We start from the raw sequence: 9,743 nt of genomic DNA on the forward strand, positions 1-9,743 counted from the left end.
CACATTTAATTTTAATTAAATTTAACCCCTAAAAAGGGTATGGTAAAAAGAATTAAGAGGATAATCAAACCTCATCTCATCTCGAAACTTTAACATGTTCTCTTTTTCTTGGTACGAAAACAAGATTCAAGAAGATGAAGAATAAGTGTTTGCAATTGTTCATCCCAGAGATGTGCTTGGATTTTCTTGAAATTTTTATCAGGATACAATCTAAGACCAGTCATGGATCAATTTTAAGGCTCAAGAACCTCCTCCCTTCAACTCCTTTGATTTCTCATATGCAGTATTGCAAGAACAAAGGGAGGAGAACACCTGTGTCATTTCACTCTTTCTAATTCTTCACATTGTCTAACTGCAATTATGTTTGTAAATAATTGTTAGTCCAATTCAAATAGCAATTGTATGCTACATTTCCTAAAATGGTTTTCATTTCAACCCCTTTTGGAGAATCCCACCCTTAGCCATCTTTGTCCATGTGAGTCACCTCTTTTGAATCTTTCTTGCTTCTCATTAAAAATTATTTACAAATGCAATTACCCTCGATTGGATTTTCAACTTCCAATGAGGAGAGAAACAGAGAAGATGAAGGGTTGAATGGGTTTTCAACAATCGATGGGAAGAGAAATGGAGAAGAGAATGAGAGCAGGGGGTATTGATGTCTTTCCTATCGCCCTCGGTCGGTGGCTGCTGAGAACGGAGATGGAGTATGGGTCACTAGGGCAAGGGTTCCTTCTTTTTTTGGTTTACTTAGATGAGGGAAGAAGAAGGGTTATAGTTTTGATCGATTAGGGTTCCTGATAGAAGACATGGGTCGGAAATCGGGATTTGGCCCATTTGAGTTAATCTCATTTATTTTTTTAACCTAAAAGTTTTATTGAGTATGTAACATATCATACGAGTATTATTCATGTATAATACGATTATCTTTCAAATCCGCGTATTAAACGGTTTTTTTGGATTGATACGCCAAATTATGAACTTTTGAATTAAACATTCAGATGCGCGTATTATACGTTTATAATACGTGTATTTTACTATGTCCGCATCTGTCAATGTCCAATGTATCCGTTCACAGAGGCCCTATTCACGTACAAGTGAAGCAAAATTAGTAATCGGTGTCGGATATGGTATCGGTATTAATATCGGTTGATACTGATATGATACCAATATCGGACGGATTTGCCCTTGGTTTTAATAAAATAGGTTTTCATAAAATATATAAAAAAATCAAATAAATATTAATTAGTAAATATATAATGGGGTGCAATACAAATCCATTTAATACCGACACATAAGCATGGGAAAATGTCCTATAAGCATAGATTGAGATTTTTATTTACCAAAATATTATGAATTTCGGTTAAAACTTGATCGAAATCTTGTACTTTTGTTGACCATTTGGGTTAAAAAGTCATATTTTGGCTCAAAACTTGAGTAAAACCCGATTAAGCATCTATAAACATGTTTGAACATAAAGAGTATAGAAAACACATAAGTTGGTAGATTGGCTTCATACCTTAGATTGTTATATGTTTGAACTCATACTGACCCCACAATCGCATGGATTCGGTCATACCGGTGTTGAATGAGAACCATTCAACTTTCACTAAAAGCAATGAAGAGCATTAAACACCCCCGTATGAGTGGCCTCTAGAAAGTAAGAGGAGTCGAACTCAGAACCACACGCTTCATTTCTCTTATATAACTTACTCTATACATAAATTAGTATTAATATACATAACAATCAATAAAACCAATAAGTGTCTCCCTTGTTGTAGTAGCAAGTTTGGGCTTGGGTATAGAGATCAATTATTCTCTCCCACGTTTATAGTACTAAGTTGTACTACCACCTTCCTTGGGTCCCACCCCATCTTGCTATCTCGGGAACTCTTGAAAAACTTAGGCTGCGTTTGGTAGCCATCCTATTATAGAAACGACGTTTCGTGTCAAAATTAGAATTTTCCCTTTTCTTGTCAAAATTTCGTTTTGAAACCAATGACATGTGGCAACTATTTCATCCTTAAATTGAAAAATATCTCACACTATAAAGTGGGTGTATACCTAAAAATGAGTTATAACTAACAAAAACTACCAGAAATAATATATATATATATATATAAATTATAAGAAATAATTATCACCTTCCTAGTTTCAACCAAAATAGAAAGAGAAGAACGCCATTTCTTCTGGTAAATTTATAATTACAAAACTCAGTTTCAATATACTTTCACATAATTTTATGTGACTCATCATAAAATTTGAATGGTAATAGGCATTAATCATGAAAATATCATCAATGGAGCTGGTAAGCGCAGATGTTGGTTTTTTTATTGGTGGGGGGCATTTAGGGGCGTGGATTTGGCTATCGGTATCATCAATTCAGATCGGATAGGATCGGTGTGTAGTAGTCACTTTTACCATTATTTTTTCAAAAAAAATATATATATATATATATATTTGACGATTTTACCCCTGAAATGATACTTGTAACCGATTTGGATTGGTCAAGTATCAATATTGGTCTCAACTGATACAACCAATTCAATACCGATTCTTAGAACCATGCTTAGGGGAGAATTGGGTTTAATATTAGAGACACGCTATTCTGATTCTTACCAGGTGTCAAGCATCCACATTTAGTGCCACTCTAGTCAGACTGGCATATTGGCATGCGTCATGCAGTACTATAAGCGTATTATAGTGAGTGTCATAGGTGGACATTTTAATAATTCACCTCACTAAGACTCTTCTGAAAAACAATGGGTCCTCCCACGTGGAATGTCAGAGAATCTTTTTGTGACTTATTTTTAGTCACACACCTGGACTACGGACAATATAACTTTCGGCCGAAGCTTATCAGTTTCTGACAAAGACCCTACACCTCATTAGGTGTACATTCTTTGTATAAGAAAACTTTATCTTTAGGCTGTTCAGTGGTCACACTCGGTTGGTTGGATGCTCATTCGACCCCATCTCCATCAAGGCCCATCAGCATCCCTCAACCATAATTTGTTGAATTTTGGTGTCCTCCATCTATAAAAGGAGAGCTCCTCATTCTTGAAAGACACCACGAAAAATACTACAAAGTTTTGTTTAAGATTTAGCAGTTTTCTTCTTTCTTTTGTAAGATATCTTGTGAGAGTTTCCCTAAGTGTGATTTGTAATTTTGAGTAATATCTTCAAGAGCTCTGGTCTGCATCTATAATACATACAATCATATGTAAGTGTGCTTCTTTTAAAACTTCATGTTTCTTGTATTATGTTTGCAATTAGAAAGTTAAAAGAACAGATTGCTTTGTTAGATAAATCTTCTTTATATATTGAATTTTATTTGTTTTATTATTCTCAAGATCCTATCTATTTTCCTCAACTTTTGAACGAATAAACCATATACCTTGCAGAACTCCAATCTAAGAAAAGGCAAGTTTTTTGCCTTATTGCTTCTCTAGCCGCTTAAATCTGACCTCCCTCAATCCTTGGTCTAAATGGTATTAGAGCCAAGTTAAAAGGTGCCAAAGTCTCAAAGACATTAAGTTGGTAGTGTTTCTCCTTTGTCATATAGACCTACACCCAAGTCGTACTCAGCCGTGTTGTCGTGGATAGATGTTTGAAGGCGAAACAGTATTGACATTAGGCAGGATTGACAATAGGATATATTGATCGAAACCTTTGTTGACTCAAACCTCTAAACAATGGCTTTATACTTTAGGTCCCGTTCAAGAAGGTCATCATCCTCTGAGGCTAGCACATCCGGAAGGACTAATGATTCAGTCCACAATTTCGAAGAAGTGGTTTTTCAAAATTTAGAAGTTACAATTAACAATTATACTATTCCCCATATACTTGAATCCGAGGTATACCATAAAGGAACTTTTTCTTTTCACAGTGATTATGTCATTAAGACTAGTGAAAGTACACATACTCTTACCTCTAATCAAGAACAAATTCAACTCTTGACCAGTTCTCAACTTCAGAGGCATAGAGAGCGTGGATTTAAGTTTATCCATATTGGATTGGTGCAAGTTGCCTTGAAACCCTTAACTTTACTAAGGTTAAACAGTGCGGTTTTGACTGTTGTAAGAGATGCCCGAATGTTAAATTTTAATTAATTTATAATGGGCTTAGTTGAAACTAGTCTCTGTGAAGGACCGATCTACTTTCAGAGTCGACCAAATCTTAGCATGTCCTTAATAGATCCCAATATTCTTGATGGCACAGTCATATTCCTAAAAAAGTCTAGATACAATATTGCTCCGGGAACTCAGAATCTCGTAGTAATTTATCGTATATATTACAAGGTTATGACTACCATCACCCCTAATGCTAAAGTTATAGATCCTCGTGGTCAGACGGTTTGTTTCCAGGCTAATTCTAATCGGTCTCAAGTATTTGTGCCCTGGTGTATTAGATGGTCAGAAATTAACCTTCCTAACTCTTGGATTCTAACCTCTGTGGCTCAACCTCAGCCACCCATCAGAACAACTCCATCTTGCATCACTCAGCTCCCTTATGGTGATGTTGAAATTACTTTTGATCGTAGATTTGATCATTCTCGTAGATCTACCTCTTCAGTAATTTCTTATTCCTCTGAATATCCAACATTTCAAGCACTATCTCGTGCTTCAATGTCTATAGTTCAGAGTGAGAATTTTGATGGTATAATAAATCTGCAGGGTACAAATCGTACTCCTTCTCAGGTTAATTAACCTGTCTACGGTCCTCTTCAACGAGAACCTACCTCAGCTAATAATCAGCCTCATCTTGCCCTTATTGACATGAAAAATGGGTCCTCTTCTCCATCCCCTTCTGATATGCAAGATCCAATAGGAATCATGATGCTTCATATCACTGAAGAACCCGAATTCCAGACCAATAAGCGATTCCTTATTCAGGAATATAAGTCCGTTAGGAATGCTGGAAAAAGAACAAATTTTGAAGAACACTATTCCAATCCTCAACGGCAATAGCTCCATGAAAAATGGGTTTCTCACATGAAAACTCATTAAATAAATCTTCCATATTTCTAGTGGTTAAAAATATATCTTCTTGAAAAGTCATCTAACCCTCCACGGGTTAATGAGATAAAGAAAGTAACAACCACTTATATTTCTAAAGATGGAACAAAAATTGAGTCTGTTCACCCTCCTTTCCAAGCCTTAAAAGCAGGCCCTAATCAAATGGTTGTCCCTCTTAAAACATCAAGTAATACTTCATCTCTATTGACTGAATTTCATCTTAGTCAAGTTGTTGAATAAAATAATTTTACAAACTTACGTCTTCAGTCCGTAGGAAACCAGATTGATCGTATAGAAAATATTGTAGACTCCTTAAAGGCCTTTACTCCGTCTTCTTCCCATGCTAAAATGGAGCATACTAGTAAAGCCATCTAGCTAGTTTTTGCTTATCAACCCAGAAGTACCTATACCTCTGTTCCTGCTTCTCAACCTAGAAGCAACCAATCTGTTCTATTTAAACCTCCTCCAACTTCAGATGCCCCAAAGAAGAAAACTAAGTCTACCATTCTTGATGAAATTGTTACTCGACTTGGTAAACTTCAGGTATCTAAAGATAAACTAGAAGAAAAACAGGCTTTGACTCTTTCTCTAGCAGAACCCTCTGATTCTGAAATAGAACTTGCTGAGAAAGAATTTCAATCTATGCTACCTCAATAGGCAGCAGTTCCTGAGTCAATTCCTCAACTTAATCAAGTCATGAGAAAATCTCAAAAAGTTATGTCTACCGCTCCAACCAATTATTATTACCCTCGACCTTCTCCTGTCGATTTTCAATTTGAAATAGAAGGAGAACCTACTAATTTTTCCATCGATGGTAATACTATTTTTGAGTGAAATATTAATGGTTTATCTGAATACCAAATCATCAACCTACTTAAACAGATGCTTATGTATGCCACAACAACTAAACTTAATCATTCATCTGATTTTGAAGTTGCTAAAATGATAGCAACAGGATTTTTCAACCAACTTCGTGGTTAGTGGGATTTTTATTTGTCTGAAGAAGTTAGACAACAAATTATTAATGTTGTTACTAATGTATCGTAGCAACATACTGAACAACTTCAAGATGGGTCTTATGCCCAAAGAACTATTTATGTTACTCAAGAAGATGTTGTCAATACATTAGTTTACACGATAACTCTTAATTTTGTTGGACTAGCTAAAATTTTAGTTGATCAAACAAGAGAACAATTAATGAATCTCCGTTGTCCTACACTGTCTCATTATAGATGGTATAGAGACGTCTTTGTTACTAAAGTCTTTACTCGAGATGACTGCAACAATTTCATATGGAAAGAGAAGTTCATCTTTAGTTTACCTCCTTTATTTGCTCAAAAGATAAGGTATAGACTTAAGGTAAAGCATAACAACACTATTCCCTTCGAGCAATATATCTACGGGGAATTAACTGCTAAAATATGCAATGAAGGTCTTCAACTCTGCACATACTTGAAACTTAAGAAACAACTGTCTAAAGAAAGACAAGCTGAATTCCAAGGACTAGGTGATTTCTGTGAGCAGTTTGGATTCAAAAAGATTCGTCTTTCAGGATCTAAGAAGACTCATAGAAAGCTCTCCAAGATCTCTAAGCCTAAAAATCAGGTCAAACCATATAAATCTAAGCCTAAGTGCTTTTTCAAGAAACGTTTTTCTAAATCTCATCCTCAAACCACTTGTTCTTCTAACAAACCTCTTGTTTGTTACAAATGTGAAAAAGTAGGACATTATAAGAATAATTATCGAACTAAGGCAATGATTAATGCCTTAGAAATTGATGATTCACAAAAGCAAAATCTTATAAAGGTCTTGCTATGTAGCTCGTTCGACCCTGAGTCTGACACTGATTTTGACTTAGATCAAGAAATTGCTTAACTTGAGTTCGACAGTGATTCATCCAAGTCTAAATCTCAGACTCCCTATTATAGTTGTGACCCTTACCAGGCTATGCTCAAAGAAAATGGTTTGATGGTTCTTTCAACCAAAGAGTCATTTCTCCTAAAAACTATTGACCAAGTCACTGATCCTGTAACTAAGGTTCAACTCTTACATGAGTTTATCACCTTGTTAAATGATGGTACTAGGCCTAGCCATGTTCCTGCTAATAAACCTGTGGTTCAAGATTACAATTTTTAAACTATAATCAATCGGGTTAAAGCTACCTCTCAAACCTGTGAACCTACTATCTAGGAACTCCGTAATGACCTTAATGAAGTTAAAACTGAAGTAAAGAGTCTTAAACAGAGAATTCAGACTCTTGAACTTTATAATGAAAATAGATTGATTGAGCATGACTCTGACAAAGAAGCTTCCTTCAAGGATCTATTAGCAACTCAAAATGTAGTAGCTAGTACCTCTGCAACACCTGTTGCAATTTTCTTTAGATGACGCTCAAATCCTCACTATTCAACAGGTTAAAACTCATCGATGGCATATTATGATTGACATTGTAATAAATTAAGAGTTTAGCCTAAAAACCATCGTCTTAATAGATTTAGGCAATGATATTAATTGTATTAATGAAGGGCTTGTACATTCGCAATACTTTGAGAAGACCACTCATAAATTAGTTACCGCTGACAGATATAGAATGCAGGTCGAGTATAAGCTCCCTTCTGCTTCGTACTTCTAGGCACTCCATTTCTCTCTCAGTTGCATCTATTACAAATTGATACAGTCGGTCTTCACTCGGTGATTAATAATCATTCTATTTCTTTTCATTTTATTGAACCCCCAAAAGTTTATACGGTGAACGAAATTCGGACTCAAATTCAGTCCAAAGATAAATTCATATGCTCTTTGTTATCTGAAATCCAATAGAAGAGCATACAATAGAAAATTGATGACCCTATCTTTCAAGTTCAAGTTAAAAACTTTCAAGCTCAACTTGTAAAGGAAGTCTGTTCAGACATCCTTATTGTATTTTGGTGTAGGAAAACACATATTGTTACCCTTCCATACGAAGATAGCTTTTTCGAAAGCCAAATTCCCACAAAAGCTTGGGCAGCCCAAATGTCTGATCATTTAAGGGAAACATGTAAGAAAGAGATATCTGAACTTTTTGCTAAAGGTCTTATCAGACCCAGTAAATATCCCTGGAGCTGCATTACATTTTATGTAAACAATAATGCTGAAATTGAAAGAGGTGCACCCAGACTTGTCATCAACTACAAACCTTTACATAAGGTTCTTAAATGGATCTGGTATCCTATCCCTAATAAGAGGGATCTTCTCAACAGATTATACACCTCCAGCGTATTTTCAAAGTTTGATATGAAATCAGGATACTGGCAAATTCAGATAGTAGAGAACGATAGGTATAAGACAACCTTTGTTGTTCCAATCAGCCAATATGAATAGAATGTTATGCCTTTTGGTCTTAAAAATGCTCCCTCTGAATTTCAAAATATTATGAATCAAATCTTTAATCAATACTCATAATTTATAATTGTTTATATTGATGATGTCCTTATATACTCCCAGGACATTTCCCAACATTGGAAACATCTATATCTTTTTTTTTTTTTTTTGTTATTCGTTAAGCAAGACTTGTTGTTTATGCAAAGAAAATAAGTTTATTTCAAAATAAAGTTCAATTCTTGGGACATTACATCTCATTTGGATCAATCATTCTCATAGAACGAGCTATTCAGTTTACAGATAAATTTCCTGATGAAATAACAGATAAGACTCAACTCCAAAGGTTTCTTGGTAGCCTAAACTACATTGCTAAACTCTATAAAGATCTAGCAAAGGACGCCAAACCTTTGTTTGATAGGCTTAAACAGTAGCCTGAACCTTGGACAACTGTACATACTAATTATGTCTGTAAAATCAAGCTTAAAGCTAAAGAACTTCTATGCTTAAGCTTAATACGACCAGATTGTTTTAAGATTATTGAGATAGATGCATCCGAATTCGGATATGGTGGTATCTTGAAGAAAAAATGTCCTAACCTTCCCAAAGAAGTTTTAGTACGTTTTACTTATGGTACTTAGAATCCCACTCAACAAAAATATTCAATAATAATAAAAAAAATTCTTTCACTCGTTTTTTGTATAACCAAATTTAAAAGTGATCTTCTTAATCAACATTTTTTGGTTCGTGTCGACTGCAAAACAGCTAAAGATGTCTTTGAGAAATATGTCAAGAATCTAGCTTCAAAACATATCTTTGCTCGATGGCAGTCGCTTCTATTTGTATTCGATTTTAGTATTGAATTCATTAAAGGTGATACTAACAGTCTACCTGACTTTTTAACTCGAGAATTTTTACAGGGCTCCTAAGCAAAAGGCCGTCGTCCCTGCATCTCCAAACAAAGATGTTGCCTCAACATCCTCTAAGCAACTCACCTGCCTCAACCTTACAGGTTGTTAATAACTCTCATTTCATAGCAACAAATTTCATCCTGGTTATCCCCATCGAATTCATTCATCGTCGCCACACTCCTTCTGAAATTGCCATCATCTACCTCTGTGATCACCTTCATCCATCCACTGAGGATAAAACCCGTCTTTTCTATGAAAGAATACTTGAAGAAATTCAAAGTGCTCAAATTCAGCACTGTTATAGATCCGCTCATGTTCGGGCTTATTCCAAGTTCAATATATTAAATATCATTCGAGATCGTGAATAGGGATCTTCGCCTTCATTCAAACGTGAATACCATAATGTCAATGGCCTTAAACTGATGTCCTATGATTATCCCGATTATGTTAAAGCTTGGGA

This window comes from Macadamia integrifolia, chromosome 10 (genome assembly GCF_013358625.1).
Source record: "Macadamia integrifolia cultivar HAES 741 chromosome 10, SCU_Mint_v3, whole genome shotgun sequence".
Classification (NCBI taxonomy): Eukaryota; Viridiplantae; Streptophyta; class Magnoliopsida; order Proteales; family Proteaceae; genus Macadamia; species Macadamia integrifolia.